Raw genomic sequence first — 17,788 nt, 5'->3', positions numbered from 1 at the left:
ATATTAATAATTTGGAGATGAATGGACTTATTTTCATTTAGAAGTGCTCAGCTACTTTCTTCATATGTCTTATATGAAGAAATGTCTTATATCATATGTCATATCTGCAACAACTCTGAAATCTGAAGATCTCAAATCTCAGATCTGAAGTCAGCGTCGCATTCTCCAGGTTCTCGTTAGAATTCTCCCAGTCCACCTTAAATGGCACAACATTGCAGTCTGGTCCCTCAGGGGCCATTTAAGGTGGAACAGGACAATTTGAACAAGAAGCTGGCCAATAAGAAGCGACTTCAGACTGGTAAAACTTCTAAGCTTGCTAGTAAGGGGTATTCAGCTTTTTTTGCTCTCTGCAGCTCAGTCAGGGTTGCACAATCACCACTAGCCCAGTTCAAAGCTAGGTTCTGTGGTTTCGCAGCTCTTTTACTTTTATTTGGTATTAATTTCAATCAATTAATTAATTAATAATTTTAGGATGCTTGCTGTTGAACAGGTGAACATGTTCTTATTCAGATTTCATCTTCATCATTGTTAACTGCTTAGTCTAGATAGGGTCGTGGTAGCAGTTGAGACAGCAGAGAATCCCAGATGACCCTGTCCCCTGCAACTTACTCCAGCTCATTCTTGGGGACCTCAAGCCTCTCCCTGGCCAACTTCAAGGTATAATCCCTCCAGCAGGTCCTAGGATTACCCCAGGGTCTTGTGCCGGTAGGCTGTTCCTCACCCTATAAAATAGAGTATAGCACGCCACCCTGCTCATTTCTGCTGCTTGTATTCGTGATCTCGTTCTTTCGGTCATCACCCACAGCTCATGACCGTAGGTGAGGGTCGGGATGTAGACCGACTGGTAAACATAGAGCTTTGCCTTATGGCTCAGCTCCCTCTTCACCACTACAGTCCGGTACATCCATCCATCCATCCATTTTCTAAGCCGCTTCTCCGTCAGGGTCGCGGGGGGATGCTGGAGCCTATCCCAGCAGTCTTCGGGCGGGAGGCAGGATACACCCTGGACAGGTCGCCAGTCCATCGCAGGGCAGACAGACAGACACAGACAGTCACTCACACACTCACACCTAGGGGCAATTTAGCATATCCAATTGGACCCAGGGCCTCCTCGCTGTGAGGCGACAGCGCTACCCACCACGCCACCGTGCCGCCCAGTCCGGTACAGTGACCGCATTAATAATAATAATAATAATAATAATAATAATAATAATAATAATAATAATGAATTTTATTTGTAACACACTTTACATTTTAAACAAATCTCAAAGTGCTATACAGTAGAAGCATTTCAATGAAATCAAAGAACTGTTATAAAACATCTTTACACTCAATAGGAAGATCACGGGTTGTAAGTTCTGCTGAAGAGAAAGGTTTTATGTCATTTTTTTAAAAGTCTCACTCGACTGTGGTGCCCTCAGATGGTCAGGGAGAGCATTCCATAAGCGAGGAGGAGCAGAACAGAAGGCCCAGTCCCCCATGGTGCGGAGTTTAGTTTAGTTAGGAGGCGATTTGTGTTTGTAGAACGAAGGGATCGTGATGAAGTCTGTGGGGTGAGGAGTTCTTTCAGATATGTAGGAACATTGCCATAAATGCACTGGTGGGTGAGGAGGGAAACCTTGTATTCAATCCTGGTAGAGATGGGAAGCCAGTGAAGAGAACAGAGGATTGGTATGATGTGTTCATATTTACGCACTCTCATCAGGATCTTAGCAGCGCTGTTCTGAATGTATTGTAGCCTCTGCAGACTCTTGTCAGGAATCCCAATGAGAAGTGTATTGCAGTAGTCGAGTCTGGAGGAGATGAAAGCATGAACCAGTTTTTCAGCATCAGATACAGTCAGAGTGGGGCGAAGTTTGGCGATGTTTCTAAGGTGGTGAAAGGAGATCTTGCAGAGGTGTTTTATATGGGCCTTGAAAGTGAATTGAGGGTCAAACCTCACACCAAGATTGGAGACTGATGAGGAGAGTGGAATGTTGTGGCCGGAGAATGTAATACTGGTTATGGAGGTTGACTGAGTCTGATGTGGGGTGCCAATCATGATTGCCTCTGTTTTGGCATTGTTCAACTGGAGGAAGTTGTGTTCCAACCATACCTGAATATCTTCTAGACAGGCAGCAAGTTGTGATGGCGTTGAGGCTACAAAGGAGTTTGCGTCAATTAGAAGGTAGAGTTGTACATCATCAGCATAGCAGTGTAATGAAATTCCATGGTGACTAATGACATGGCCAAAGGGAAGCATGTATATAGTAAACAGGATGGGGCCCAGGACTGACCCCTGGGGGACTCCACAGTTCACAGTGTGTGTCTGCGATCTTGCCTTTCCATATGTTAAGTACTCTGTTCTTTCAGTCAGATAAGACTGAAACCAGTTTATGGCGGTGTCCGTGAGACCAATGGTGTGATGAAGCCGATTGAGGAGTATGCCATGGTCAACAGTGTCAAATGCAGTAGACAAATCCAGGAGGATGAGGAGCGAAGGTGAGCCAGTGTCAGCTGCCATCAGAAGGTCAGTTGTGACCTTAACCAAAGCTGTTTCTGTGCTGTGGGCAGAGCGGAAACCAGACTGAAAATTTTCATAAAGGTTATTGCATTTAAGATGGTCCTGAAGATGGGCGGTGACTACATTTTTCAGTACTTTAGAGAGAAGGGGAAGATTGGAGATGGGCCTATAATTTGCAAAGACATCCAGATCAAGAGTATGTTTTTTGAGCAGTGGTCTGATTATGGCTGCCTTTAGAGAAGATGGAACAAACCTAGCCTGGAGAGAGTGGTTTATTACAGTGGTAATCAGAGGACTAATGGCAGAGATGTTTGCTTTCACCAGAGAGGTAGGAATGGGATCCAAGGCACAGGTGGAAGGTTTCATCATCTTGACAATGCCTCTTGCTGTGAGACTTCTGGAAAACAGTTTAGGGCCTGGGAGACCTCAGACTGTGAGTACATACTCTGCACATGTAGAAGGTTGAAATAGCAGAACGAATTGAGTGGGTTTTTGTTCTAAAGAAAGTCATGAAGTTGTTGCAGTGCTCTTCTGTACTTTCAGTGAGTAAGGGGGCTTGTGGTTTCAGGAGATGCTTGATAGTGGTGAATAACTGCTTAGAAATCCCTGGACTGTTTTTGATGATGTTTCCATAAAACTGACCATGCTTCCGTAATGGATCTTGAGGCTTTTTGATGTTCCTGATACGCTAACTTGTGAACAGTGAGGCCAGAGGCTTTGTAACAATGCTCGACGGCGCGCCCGGCTGCCTTCATTCCTCTTAGCTCCTCAGTGAACCAGGGGGCTGAACGAGAAAAGGTGACTGTTCTGGTTTTAGCAGGAGCGTGAAGATCCAAGATTCTGCTCAGACTTTTATTGTAGAAATCCACTGCGTCATTTACCGATGGGAGGTCTGTATGTAGAAGATTCTTCAAGTCGGCTGTCATGATTTCTGGATTTATTTTTTTCAAATTTCTGAAGCAGATTTGGCGTTTGGGCTTCATGGACAGAGGCAAAATTGGCAATTCCGTAGAGACTACCTTATGATCGGATACACCCAAATTGTACACAGAAAGATTTCTGATTCTGAATTACTGCTGCCGCCTGTCCCAGCCTGCACCTGATCTTACGATCCCTCTTCCCATCACTCATGAACAAGACCCCAAGATACTTAAACTCCTCCATCTTTCTCCTTACCTGAAGTGAGCATGCCATCCTTTTCCGGGCCAAGACCATGAACTCAGATTTGGAGATGCTGATCCACATACCAACCACTTTATACTCAGCTGCAAACTGCTCCACTGAGCACTGGAGGCATCCATGTGATCCAGCCAAAAGAACATCATCTGCAAAGCAGAGACGTCACCCTCCGGACTCCACACATAATGCCCTCCTCACCCCAGCTATGCCTTGACATGTCCATGAGTATTACGAACAGGAGTGGAGAAAGAGAAGAACCCTGGCAGACTCCAACAGCAACACTGAGTCTGACTTTTTGCTGAGTATACAAACACAGCTCTCACTCTGGGAGTACAAAGATTGAATGGCCCGGAGTAGTAGCTCGGCACCTCTTACTCCCTGGAGGACCTCCCACAAGATACAGGGGGAACACGGTCGTAAGCCTTCTCAAAATCCACAAAACACATGTAGATTGTTTTGGCTAACTCCCATGGCACCCAACAATCTGTAAGAGGGTGAAAAGCTGGTCCATTGTTCCACAGCTGGGACAGAGTCCGTATTGATCCTCCTCAGTCTGAGGTTCAACTGTCAGTCGAAGTCTACTTTACAGCACCTTGGCATAGACTTTCCCAGGGAGGCTGAGCAGTGTGATACCCCAAGAGTTGGTACAAACCCTCTGGTCCCCTTTTTTTAAAAATAGGGACCACCACCCCAGTCAGCCAGTCCAACGGTACTGCTCCTGAGGTCAATGCAATATTGCAGAGGTGTGTTAGCCATGACATCCTCACAATGTCCATAGCCTTAAGCATCTCTGGACAAATCTCATCCACCCCCCTGGTGCCTTGCCACTGAGGAGCTTGCCAAATACCTCAGTGACATGGAGATGGAGCTTGACACGCCAAAAGCCTCTGAGGGAGTCATGTCACCCGGATTAAGGAGTTCTTCAAAGTGCTACTTTCACTGACAGACAATATCCTCATTTAAAGCCAGAGTTTCTCCACCCCTGCCAAATACAGCTTGGGCGCTGCCACCCTGACTGCTCCTGAGTTGCTGGACAGTTGTCCAGAACCTCCTTGAAGCTGGCCAAACAAGTCTCTTTCCGTGGTTTCACCAAAGTCCTCCCATGCACTGGATTTTACTTCTGCCACCGTTGTGGCTGCAAGCTTTTTTTTTGCCTGTCGGTACTTATCAGATGTTTCGGGAGTCCTTCGGGCGATGCAGTCCCTAAAGGCCTCTTTCTTCAGCTTATCGGCCTCCCTCACCACGCGTGTCCACCAAGGGGTTTTTGGGTTACCGCCCTGACAGGCACCCACAAGCTTTTGGCCACAGCTGTACAGCTTCCACAATAAAGGTTTTGAACAGGGTCCACTTACGCTCCATGTCACCTACCTCCTCCGTGACATGAGGAAAAGCTGTGGGAATTGAAATCATTCCGAACAGGGACCTCTGACCGTCGTTCCCAGCACATGCTCACTATTCGCTTAGGCCTACCAGATCTGATCATCAATCTTCCCTGCCATCTGATCCAGCTCACCACCAGGTGGTGATCAGTTGACAGCTCAGCACCTCAGTTCACCCAAGTGTCCAGAACATATGGTCCCAAGTCAGATGAAATGACAACAAAGTCGATCATTGACCTCTGACCAAAGAAGGTCTGGTACCATGTACACTCATGAACATCCTTGTTTTTGAACTTCGTGTTTGTTATGTCCAATAACAATTCACTATTCGGGTGTAGATCGGGCAGGCTGTTCTTCCCAATCATGTCTCTCCAGGTCTCCCGGTCATTGCCAACATGACCAATGAAGTCCCCCAGTAAGACTATGGAGTCTGTAGGTGTGACCCTTTCCAGAACCCCGCCCACTCGCTCTAAGAAGGCAGAATACTCTGACCTGTTGTTTGGTGCATAAGCACACAACAGTCAGTTTTCCTCTCTGCGATTTTAATTTTCATTTAGGCGACCCTTTCGTCCACCTGGACAAACTCCCAACTACACGGCCACCAGCTGGGGACTCGTGAGTATCCCCACTCCTGCCCGGCGCCTCTCGCCCTGTGCAACCCCTGAGTAGGAGAGGGACCAACCCCTTTCAAGGAGTTTGGTTCCAGAGCCGACACTGTGGGTGGAGGTGAGCCCAAATATCTACCTCTCAACCTCCCGCGCAAGCTCCGGCTCCTTCCCCCTAGTGAGGTTACATTCCATGTGCCAAGAGCCAGTTTCTGCCGCAAGGGCCTAGGACGCCAAGGGCCCCCCTGCAATCTCCCACTGCCTGTGCAGCACTGCACCGTTGCCCCATGTTGGACGTTGTGAGTGGTGGGCCTACATGATCTCCCCACGTCATCTCTTCAGGCTGAGCCTGGCAGGGTTATGTGGGCTACCTGACCCCCAGGCGCTTGTCGAGGGCTGCTACCCCCAGATTTGCTACATTCTTTTCATTTGAGTGTTCTTTGCTTGAAATGTTCATGTGCTAATGACTTAAAAGATAGGTGGTGTTGGAAAGCTTGTTCACAAACACCCATTTTCACAACCTTTTTTTTTTTATTTTATTTTATTTACAAATGATGAGTCTCACTTGAAAAGTTTGTGTGTGTGTGTTTTTATATACACACACACTTGGAATGAGAACTTAAAAACTAAATTAGAATGAGATTTATGTATATTTTATAATTATGTCCCCACTTGCTGGACCTTTGGGAGGAAAGGCTTTTTTATCTTGATTAAATGTCATTCAGCTGATATGGGATTAGCTGCAATATTTGCTGCACTGTTAGTAAAGGTCTGGAGTTGCTTCCCAAATGGAGGAACATTTGATTTGAGGAGAATTACTGTATCTCTGTATTTGTATTAGGCAGCTTTGACTGCTTTGATCAGTGAAAGCTTGGACCTTTTGTTATCTACCACTGAATACACCTTCTGTGCTCTGCCCACTAAAATAGACAACTGATATTTTGATTTAACTTAATGTCTGTGGCTGAGATTTCTAGTAGAAAGTATGTTTTGTGGGGCCAACAGGTTCACCATGGTTCTGGAAAAGTTTCTTAATGATTCACAATGATATAGTTACCACACAAACTATAATGACTCTCAGTTCTTGATGGTCTGTGTGTCTGTTTTTCTTGCTTGTTCTGTGTTAATGTACTCTTATTGGAATTTTGGTTATTCATGATCACAGTAAAGTACATCTTTGCTTTCTTGTGTGGATGGGAAACTGTACATGTTCAATGTTCAATAAGAACATTTATCTAGTGCATGTTTTAAAATGCAAATATGATTGAGTTAAAATAAGTTCTGGCTATGTGGGAATGTTGTTGACACAGGGGGCTCCCAAAGAATATCTAAATAATTGGATATAAAAATAACTTTAATTAGGTTCGAATTTCTAATCTGTTGCCTCAGTAAATCAATGATCCTCATGCAACATCTTCCAAAGTTTCCTCTTAAATGTGCTTTTGAAAAAGGTCAGAAGAAATAGTTTCATGGCGTGTTCTTAAAACTGCAGCATTTTTTCTTCAGTGTGTAGATTCTGCTCTTACCTAAGTGAGTTTTAACTTCTTCATAAACACAATTTTTTTCCCCCAGTTATCTTCTATATTACCTCGTCTGCCAGTGTTTTATTTTCCCTTTCCTTTTTCTTTTTCAGAATAATTTCCTGCTGCAGGTCTCCTGCTCCAAACGACAACTTTCCAACTAGTTTTCAAATTACCCTTCAAAACCATGCCATGAAACTGCTGAAATACCGAAAAAACTGGATGTGAGAGTATTGTGACCAGAAGTTCCAGTACTCAGAAAACATGAACGCACCTTGCAGACCAACACAAAAGATTGCACGCAAAAAAACTCACTACTGCTCAGACTGTGGAAAGAGTTTTATTGCACAGAGTCGTCTCCAAAGACACCAGCGCATTCACACAGGAGAGAAACCATATCACTGCTCAGAGTGTGGGAAGTGTTTTAGAGAAAGTAGTGCACTGAAAAAACACCAGCGCATTCACACAGGAGAGAAACCATATCACTGCTCAGAATGTGGACAGTGTTTTAGAGATAGTGGTGCGTTCAAGAAGCATCAGCGCATTCACACAGGAGAGAAACCGTATTATTGCTCAGAGTGTGGACAGAGTTTTAGAGAAAGTGGTGCACTGAAAAAACACCAGCGCATTCACACAGGAGAGAAACCATGTTACTGCTCAGAGTGTGGACAAAGTTTTACGAGTCCGAGTCATCTCCAAAGACACCAGCGCATTCACACAGGAGAGAAACCATATCACTGCTCAGAGTGTGGACAGTGTTTTAGAGAAAGTAGTGCACTGAAAAAACACCAGCGCATTCACACAGGAGAGAAACCATATTACTGCTCAGAGTGTGGACAGAGTTTTAGAGATAGTGGTGCCCTCAAGAAACACCAGCGTATTCACACAGGAGAGAAACCGTATCACTGCTCAGAGTGTGGACAAACTTTTACGAGTCAGAGTCATCTCCAAAGACACCAGCTCATTCACACAGGACAGAAACCATATCACTGCTCAGAATGTGGACAGTGTTTTAGAGATAGTGGTACGCTCAAGAAGCATCAGCGCATTCACACAGGAGAGAAACCATATTACTGCTCAGAGTGTGGACAGAGTTTTAGAGAAAGTGGTGCCCTCAAAAAACACCAGCGCATTCACACAGGAGAGAAAGCGTATCACTGCTCAGACTGTGGAAAAAGTTTTACTACACAGAATAGTCTCCAAACACACCAGCGCATTCACACAGGGGAGAAACCGTATTACTGCTCAGACTGTGGGAAGAACTTTCGTTCACAGAGTAATCTCAGAATACACCAGCGCATTCACTCAGGAGAGAAACCGTATCACTGCTCAGAGTGTGGAAAGACTTTTACTAAAAGTAGTCATCTCCAAACACACCAGCGCATTCACACAGGAGAGAAACCGTATTACTGCTCAGAGTGTGGAAAGACTTTTACTCAACAGGGTAATCTCCGAACACACCAGCGCATTCACACAGGAGAGAAACCGTATCACTGCTGAGACTGTGGACAGAATTTTAGAGAAAGTGGTTCACTCAAAAATCACCAGTGCATTCATTCCTGAAAGAACATCATCATTGCTCAGAGTTTGGGAAGAGCTTCAGTCATTTATATTTACATTTAGGCACACACATGAATTACTGTATTTAAAATTGAATTTAAAAAGCATCAAATTGGGCTTCTATCCTGAGTTGGAAATGAAAGCTTAATCAAGTAAGACCCTTGATTGATTTAAATGCATAGTTTTTTTGCCTTTTTTTTCTGTCCAAGCAGTCGAACGTATTTTTCCAGCTTACTACAAGTTTCATCTTCTGAGAACCAGAAGAGCCAATATTTAATGTCCACGACCAGCTCTGCTGTGCTGAGTAAGCTGAAAAGGGACATTACTGAAACTTACATCTGAGCTGTGTAGTGGTGAGTTAAGTGACCATTATTATTAGTCCCACAACGGAAATTTCACGTCCGCATTTAACCCATTCGTGCAGTGAAACACCACATACATGCTAGTGAATGCAAACACACTAGGGGGCAACACACTTGCCCTGAACAGTGGGCAGCCTTCTGGTCACAGGGCTGGTTCCCTATCTGCGACTGCCCAATCTAGCCCATGGCTGCCCTTAGTTATTTCGTATGAACAAGTTAGCAATCACTGAATAAAAGAAGACAACATGAGTTATTCAACATTTTTCATTGTTGAGCCTAAATGTTTTGGATTGGTCAGGTGTCAGTTGTGGTAGAGGTTGTCGGGGTTCACCTGTCTATGTTGGTATTAATGCATAACATTATCACACAAAATTCACTCTCTGGACAAAAGCAGTGGGACACACACACATTACACCTACAGGAGTTTTGATGATCTCTGATTCTAAATCCATAGGCTTTAATATAGAGTTGGTCCCAACTTTGCAGCTATAAGAGCTTGCACTCTTTTGGGAAGCTTTCCGCAAGATGTTGCAGTGTGTCTGGGAATATTTTCCCATTCTGTAGAGCATATGTGCTTTAAGACACTGATGGAGGAGAGAGTATGGCTTGCAGTTTCCATTCAAGTTGATCCCAGAGGTGTTTGATGGAGTTGAGGTCAGGGCTTTGTGTGGGCCAGACAAATTCTTCCCCACTGATTTTTGCTTGGTGATTTAAGGGTTGTATGCATTACATTACATTACATTTAGCAGACGCTTTTATCCAAAGCGACTTACAAATGTATGCAGCTGTTTGGCAATTAAAACCCATGCCATGAAGCTCCTGGTGCCCAGATTTTGTGCTGATGTTAATGCCAGAGAAGGTACTGTGCAGCTATTGAGTTAGCAGAGTGTTGGTAACTTTTATGCATTACGTGCCTCAGCACTTGCCAACATGCTCTGTAACTTTACTTGGTCTAACACTTTGTGGCTGAGTTGCTATGGTTCTTAAATGTTTCCAATTTTCAATAATGCATCTCACAGTTGTTCGCCAAATATAGGCATGACATTGCATATCAAGATGGCAGTGGAGTGGATGATGCCATTATCTACCTGCTGGACAAAACATACTTCTATCTGGACACATCAGAGGGAGTACTGTAAGGACCATGTTCTTCCATTTCTCCAGGGCATTCGAGACCGTACAGCCTGTGCTGTTAGGATGTGTATCTATCATCTCATGGATAATAACTGTCTTACTGGATGATCTCCATATATGTGACTGTAGGGCTGTGTCTCAAAAAAGGCTATGTGCAGTGTTGGGGCACCATACTGGACTGAACCTGTACACCTCTGACTTCACCTACAACACAGTGCCATGTTCTCTGCAAAAACTCTTGGATGACATTGGAATTGTCAGGTGCATGAGGAATGGACAGGAGAAGGAATACAGGAAGCTGGTGAAGGCCTTTGGTGTAAGCTGAAACATCTGCAGTTAAACATCAGTAAGATTAAGGAGATGGTGCTTGACTTCCAAGCCTGCCTTGTCACCAGTCACCTTTGGTGGAGTTGATGTGGAAGTGGTGGGAACCTACATATATCTGGGTGTGCACTTGGACAACAAGCTGGACTAGAGATGTAACACTCTTGTGGTGTACAAGAGAGACCAAAGCTGTCTATACTTCCTGAGGAGATTGAGGTCTTTTGGTGTATGCATGAAGCTCCTTTGGACATTCTACCAGTCTGCTGTAACTAGTGCTCTATTCTGTGCTGTTGTTCTGGGGCAGCAGCAGAAAATGCTCTGAAAATGAACAGATTTATTATGAAAGCTGGCTCTGCTGTAGTAGTCGAGCTGGACTCTTTGGATGTTTTGGCAGAACAAAGGACTCTCAACAAGCTGTTGGCCATCTTGGACAACATGCTACACAGGAAAAACAGAGAAGCATGTAATGGCCTGTTACCTCAGTCAGCATTAGAAAAGTTTCTTATTCAACCCATATGTTTCAACTTAAAGCAGCCAGTTTGTGAAAAGTTAGATGATACCAAAATTGAGACTTTTATTGATTGTATCGCATTCTATTATAACAAATTCTGTTTTTTTATGTCTTGTTTTTCTGTGTGCCTCTGGTCTGCTTGAATTTTCCCGGTTTTTGGATCTTTGGACTACTGGCTCACAAATTTTTATTTGGTAATTGAACAACCAGTTGCAATAGTTTTAGGTAACCACCCCAAGCCCTGTCCCTCCTGTACCTCTGAATTGCATCTCCAGTGAGCTTCTACCCTCCCAGGTTGTTGTTGTTGGCAGACTTGCTGGGTTGTCTAGCCTAACTTTGTCTCTGTGTTCATAATGGGTGTGTGATTTGTGGTGTTGGGTGTTGAAATGATTGAATTCTAATGTGGTACTACATTGTGGTAATTCTGGTCTTATGCCAGTTGGATTTGTGTCAATAAAATGATGTTGTTTAGCCCTGGATTGTGTTTTCTCATCTGTATTTTTTTTTATTTGAGTTGTCTGCTTTGTTTCAGGTTTTCTTCCTTTGAAGTGGATCATGTATTTAGTAGGTGAACCAAAAAGCTTAAATATGCATGCCCAGTTGCAGTTTTTTCTAATTTATGAAATGTAATCAGCTTTGTGCATCAACTAAGATACATTTGCTGGCCATCACGCTCCCTTGCTGCTCACTTTGTCTTGGAGGCCTGTATCTCCATTATCTGGACACTTCTAGAATGCACATAGGATTAACTATGGTCTTCGCTTTTTCTGAAAACTGAATGCATGTACCACTGCCTCCACCAGAATTGAAATGAGAATTTCACAGGAAATTCACAACATTGTGTCGCATTTAAAATTTTTTGTTTAATGATGTCACGTATAAATATGTGTGGTTGGTATAGTGTATTGGGTAACACCTTTGCCTTCTATGCTGTAGATTGAAGTTCAATCCCCACCTTGGTGAGCACCCTACACTATATTGATAAGAGTCCTTGGGCAAGACTCCTAACACCACCTTCACCTACCTGCATAAAGTGAAAAAACTGTCACTTTGGATAAGTGTGTCTGCCAAATGCCATAAATATATAATTGATTATTTTTCCTGGATCATGTGTAAACTATACAAGCAGGTAACTTGTCATTTTAAATCTTATTTAAAATCACGCTAGAATATTGGGGCCATTTTCAGTATAGTACGATGCATCATATGGAGATGTCCAGTTATCACAAAAGCGAACAGTGGTTGATTTCCAACTACCAACTTCCCAGTCAGATTTTACCCTCCAACCCTCTGGCTGAGTTCAAAGAGTACTTCGATTTCAATTGGACAAGATATGAAAACCTCACCAATTTGACTGTAGTTCTGGGATTCCTGTGAAAGTCTTCTAAATATGGGCTATACTGACCCAGCCTCTCTGTCATCAAACCAAGAACAATTTTTGCCTGCTTAATCTTGCTTAATAGTGCAAATGATATTCCTTTTCCATCACATTGATGACAAAGTTATTTTACTGACACCTGGTAGCCAGTGCTTATTTAGTGTCACAGTTCTAAATATATTAAAATATTTGAGTACAGCTTTATCTGAAGGGTGTTTACAAAACATATTCATAACATCCTACATAAACCTAACATATTCATGAATGTTTAACATTCATAAAACATACATGCTTTACATGATATTAATATGGACTACTGTGTCATTAAACTGAGAACCATTTTCCCAAAGTCTTTATTTTATTTTGAAAAAATATTGTTTTCGGTGAGACTCTTAATTTCTGGACAGCCAAAATAAAAATGAACTGATTTTACCCCTTTGAACACTCTTTGAACTTTAATTATTTTTTTCTTAAGCTTTTGTATTTTGTATGTTACTGCCCCCCCCCCCCCCCCCGCCCCCCTGTTACTCTGCTCCCTTTACAATGTTATTGTACCAGGAGATTAATCCCACAGTTTATACATTGTTGAGGAAACATTATTAACTCTCTGGGTGGTTAAATGCACATCACAACTATGGTTGATTTTGTTTTTTTTTATTTTTATTTTTTGTGATTATCTTCCTGACTTATGGTATTGGAGAAGTTACAAATATAACTGTGCATTAGTTGTCCAGTTTGATTGATACACATTGAGGTTAAATGTTATACACCCTGTTATCCCAAGGACCAATCAATTATGGGTTTTTTGGATGTTCATTTTTCAATTTTGCCATTCATCCAGTGATAATGGGTAATTCTTTGACTTTCCTCACTAAGGGTGCTGATAAATTTGTAAATGTACTTTATAAATAAACATGTCTTGGTCTGCCTTTACCCCCACGTTAACATGACTGAAATACATGTGTATGTGGATCCTTAAAATGCAGTGCCATGTACTAAAACTACATTCATGTGGTTATCCAGTGCTCACAGGAAATGGATGAGTATTATAGCTCTGCGATAGGAAGTTTCAGACTTTAAGCCGAAAGTTTGTATTCAGTGGACTTAAGGCAGCAGAACATCATTCCAATGATTTGTTGAAGATGTTGAAAATTGGTGCCAGTTGTTCCCAGCAGTGCTTTAGGGTGGAGAGAGAGATTAGGTCGGGTCCCAGGGCTTTTCTCACCCTCGGTCTGTTGAAAAGCCTGTTAACGTGCTTGTTGATCGTGAGATGAGCAGAGGGTAGAGGGGAGAGAGCCAGGGTGGGGGAGGTGGGGATGGGGCTGGCAGAGAAAGCTGAAGATTGTCCTTTATGTCTTTAAGTCTGAAAGTGTTCAAGCCTTTGGTGGTAATTCAGATGGAGGTCTTTCTCACCTCGTAGCTGAAGATCTCTTGGAGGCGTTTGGAGTAGCATGCCATGATTTATATAGTAAACAAGAAGTAAAACATTACCATTCAGGTTATTTACATAGAAACTGAGTAAATATATGTACTGGGAGAAAGAATAAATGTAATCAATTAGGAAATTTAATATAATTGAATTTGGCACTTCCCATGAACAGAGTTCACTTTAGACGTAAAAGCTCTTTGAAATGTTCTTTGGCATTTCATAACAAAGTATTAATCAAAGCAAGTGCTTAATCTTCAAATAATGTTAATATCCACCTCAGGCTGTTAAATCAGAGACTGTCTGAGCTTTTTTGAAATGTACAGCATTTCTGCAACCCTGTGACCAAATTTCAGGGAGATGTATAAAAGGCATTTAAAAGCCTCTTTTAATTCAGTTTTTAAACTAAAACCCCAAAAATTCCTTTGTTGGTGTTTTTCTTTATTTAAATGTTTATATAGAGATAAACAGACCAGATGTAGTTGATTTTTTCTTTCTTTTATCAGTAATTTGAACCACAATCTGTCCTCCATCAATGTCTGATAAACTGCTGCATTAATTTTGCCATCAATTCTGACCAAATTTGCTGTTGCTGTTTACTTTATAATCCTTGTAATAACTGAATGGGTTCCGTCATTTTTATTCCTTTATTTTATTGCTTATTTGTGTAAATTCAGAACTGCGGCTGTTCTTCTGCAATTCTAGCCAATCATAGAGCAGGAGGAGGTTTTGGAGGAATACGGGTGGGATTAGAAAAGCATCGCCCCCAGATACAGAGATGACGTCAAGTGGGGGCGCTAGTTCTGAAACGGTGGTCCACCAAAGGCAATCAAGTGGAGAAGAAGAAGAGCTTCGGGGTTTTAGAGGGAAACAGGAGCCGATCTGCTGAAGGTAAAGAGCCGTTTATCTCTTTTTCTCTCTGTTTCTCTGTTTATAACTCACTCTAACAGAAATAGAGAGAAACGGGAGCCGATCTGCTGAAGGTAAAGAGCCGTTTATCTCTTTTTCTCTCTGTTTCTCTGTTTATAACTCACTCTAACAGAAATAGAGAGAAACGGGAGCCGACCTGCTGAAGGTAAAGAGCCGTTTATCTCTTTTTCTCTCTGTTTCTCTGTTTATAACTCACTCTAACAGACATAGAGAGAAACGGGAGCCGATCTGCTGAAGGTAAAGAGCCGTTGTTAAGTTGTCTTGATGGTAGTAAGTAAGTGTTTTCTAAGTTCAGGTTTACTTTTTGTTACTAAAACAAACAGATTGCACCACCTTAATGTTTAATCAGTATGTTCTAAATACTTACATCTCATTGTAAGAAGTTTAAGCTGGTTTAACTCAACCGTTACACAATTCCAGTTCAGTGAGATTATGCTTTACACCCACAGCACCATAGATTCCATCCACAGCTCCGGTTCAGTGAGACCATAGATTCCATCCACAGCTCCGGTTCAGTGAGACCATAGATTACACCCACAGCTCCGGTTCAGTGAGAGGTGCCTTACTTCCTCATAATATGTGGGCTCATTATTAATTTAAAAATGAGGCCAAATTAGTTCTCCAAAATTCCTTTCCCTTAGAATTATATTGTTTTTGCCAATGTAGATAAGGAGAGATCATGCACCTCTGAGTACCACCAGTTCTGAGGCATAGAGGGTCATGGTCACCCACTTTTATTAATGGAATTAATGGAACTTTTTTTTTCAGCAAAGATTAAGTGACCCTTATTAGTCCCACAACAGGGAAATTTCACCTCCGCATTTAACCCATTCATGAAGGGAAACACCACATACACTCTAGTGAGCACATGCACACACTAGGGGGCAGTGAGCACACTTCCCCGGAACGGTGGGCAGCCCAATCCGCATCGCCCGGGGAGCAGTTAAGGGTTAGGTGTCTGAGGTGTCCTTGAGCAAGTCATGTGCTGTCGGCTCTGGGGATTGAACCTTCCGGTCATGAGGCTGCTTCCCTAACCTCCATCACATGACTGCCCCATAGCCCCAAAGATGGCCATAGCTTTGTGATTTGCAGGTGAGACATCATCAGGGCTAGCCATATTTCCAATCTTTTGTCTGACCTGATGTTCAGTGATAATGATAAGACATGGTGAGGAAGGGGTTGTAGGTCCTTTAGAGGTGTGAACTAGCAGAGATGAGGTGTGAATAGGCTGCAGACAGTGTGTCATAGACTGCCTGTAGCTCAGCTGGAGGTAGGCAGTTCTTAACACTAGCCCTCCTGAGATTTCAAGATCCTCAGGACATCACCCCTCCTTCTTGCCAGCAATTAGCAGGACCATACATCACCCTTTATTATGTTAATTCACAGAGGAGGGACTGAGACAGCAGCTCTGTGTGTGAACCTTGTTTGCTGGCTAGTTCACTTCGACCTTGCCAACAGTATGAATGACTGACTGAACAAACTAACGAAACGAAATTAAACTCGTACAAGGAAATGTTAAAATTATGTTAAACTGAAACAAGGAAATACTAGGAGTCTGTTTTATTTACACAATGAACAACGGAAATGCACAAGTAATTTCACCAAGTAAACGCCAAGAAATGGGTTGCAGTTTGTCTTTTGACGTAAATGGGTAAAAATAGCTGTCAATCAAAACAGGATTCAGCCTTTCGTCTGATCCTTCAATCATTTTGCAGAAGCTCCGCGTCCAGACCCGCCCACAACTCCATTCACCACAGAGACGCTCTGCGTTCGGGGGCGGGACAAAATCGTGGCATTTATCCAATGACCGGCGAGTTTCGAAGCAATGAAAAAAACGTCCCGTTTGAATGAGCGGTCCTGTTGAAGTGAAAAGACACTCAGCTTTTAACGCATTTGTAGTGAATGAAATGTTAACACAACTGAACATATTTGACATTTTAGGGCAAGCTGAGCTTCCCTTGCAGTCTTAGAGAAATCGCCACTGCTCCGTCCGTCGCGGAAGATTAGTGTTAAGTCTTCCAAAACAGCTGAATGTCTTTCGCTTAAGGCTTTGGATGGTAGTTAGAAATGGTCTTGAATCTCCTACTCACTGTTATTTGAACTGTTATTTGACTGTCACAGTTGATCCCTGTTTGCTATTGACTGCACATTTTTTGGCTTTGTGTAGTGTCTCCAAGTCAATGAAGAACCAGGGTTATTTGTTGTAAATAGTTCTTTGAAATGCATGCCTCCTTGGGGTTTACTTAATTAAACTGGTAATTTAACACAAATTTCCTGAAGTGTTAAAACCACAAATGCTGTAACCGCCCATCAGTATGTGAGTCCTGTTATGACATCAACATAAATGCCAGTGCAGTTCAGGGTTTTTCTTTATTTCTGACACATCTGCCTGTTTTAAGAACCGCACTCTTCCTGAACCAGCTACAGTTGCTAGGAAGCATTTTCACTACCGAGTTCTCTTCACATAGTTCAGACATCAGTCTACCTGTTGCAACCTGGAGAGAGCTCTGCTTTCACATCTCTACCTTTACCCTAGCCAATGTTTCTGTAGATAAATTAGTTTGCCATTTATTAAACTGAAATCTGTCTCATACGTTTTGTATGCTATTTAGCTGCCTTGCTACTTTAGTTAACATCAACTGTGGTGAGGCTTTGGATAGCTACTGAAAAATTTGTAGTTACCTAATTTAAGTTTTAACCAGCTACAATTTATGTGGTTTTACAGAAAAAATGTCTACTTTTTAGATACCTTTTGAAAAGTAGTGCACTACTTTTTAAGGTACTTTCAAAGCACAATTTTGAGAATGTTTGTGAATCTTCACCTGACACACCAAACAAGCCCAACTGATAATCTGAACAAGAAACTGAATTTCATCATGTGCCAGAAAGAAATGTAGCTGCAAATATACAAAAGATTATCAAAAATTTGAGTGTAACCAACAATCAAATGCGTTGAATCTAACAAAAAACAAAAAAA

The 17,788-nt window shown here is 42.5% G+C and overlaps 1 protein-coding gene and 1 pseudogene across 1 annotated transcript in view; one reads left to right on the top strand and one right to left on the bottom strand.

The window, feature by feature from the left end:
• The window catches only part of LOC108443622 (zinc finger protein 850-like), a 225,995-nt gene that overhangs the window by 61,043 nt on the left and 147,164 nt on the right, over positions 1–17,788 (bottom strand). The gene's annotated exons all lie outside the window — the stretch shown is intronic.
• Positions 1–17,788, top strand: part of LOC108443626 — a 29,970-nt pseudogene that overhangs the window by 3,701 nt on the left and 8,481 nt on the right.

This window comes from Pygocentrus nattereri, chromosome 2 (genome assembly GCF_015220715.1).
Source record: "Pygocentrus nattereri isolate fPygNat1 chromosome 2, fPygNat1.pri, whole genome shotgun sequence".
NCBI classification, from domain to species: Eukaryota; Metazoa; Chordata; class Actinopteri; order Characiformes; family Serrasalmidae; genus Pygocentrus; species Pygocentrus nattereri.
The sequence above is the reverse complement of the archived record's forward strand: the minus strand, read 5'-3'. Positions and strand labels throughout refer to the sequence as shown.